The sequence below is a fragment of the Orycteropus afer genome, unplaced genomic scaffold (genome assembly GCF_000298275.1).
Source record: "Orycteropus afer afer isolate SDZICR_OR568_19922 unplaced genomic scaffold, OryAfe1.0 scaffold00333, whole genome shotgun sequence".
Classification (NCBI taxonomy): domain Eukaryota; kingdom Metazoa; phylum Chordata; class Mammalia; order Tubulidentata; family Orycteropodidae; genus Orycteropus; species Orycteropus afer.
The window spans coordinates 1,968,016-1,968,481 of NW_006921920.1; the positions used below are offsets into that span (position 1 = coordinate 1,968,016).

At 37.6% G+C, this 466-nt stretch overlaps 1 protein-coding gene across 1 annotated transcript in view; it reads left to right on the top strand.

Annotated features, from left to right (window-relative positions):
• The window catches only part of SNTG1 (syntrophin gamma 1), a 747,297-nt gene that overhangs the window by 33,382 nt on the left and 713,449 nt on the right, over positions 1 to 466 (top strand). The window lies entirely within an intron of this gene.

Consider the following 466-nt stretch of genomic DNA (forward strand, 5'->3'; position numbering starts at 1 on the left):
CAGAACAGGAAGAGAAAAACAAAACCACTGAGAAGATTGTCCAAGATTTGCAGGAGAAGAACTTCCTTGATATGATGAAAGATGGGAATATATCCATTCAGGAAGTCCAACGGACCCCAAAAAGGATAGACCCCTAAGGAAAATCACCAAGACACATCATCATCAAACTCATCAAAACCAAAGATAAAGACAGGATCCTGAAATCAGCACAGGAAAAACAAAAAAGTTACCAAAAAAGACAGCCAGTAAGAATAAGCTCTGACTTATCAGCAGAAACCATGAGAGTGAGAAGGCAATAGGATGGTATATATAAAACCCTGAAAGAGAAACATTTTCAACCAAAAATTATATATTAGGCAAAATTGTCCCTCAAATGTGATGGTGAAATTAAGAGATTTCCAGAGAAGCAGAAACTAAGGGAATTTGTTACAACCAGACCAACCCTACAAGAGATGCTAAAGGGAGT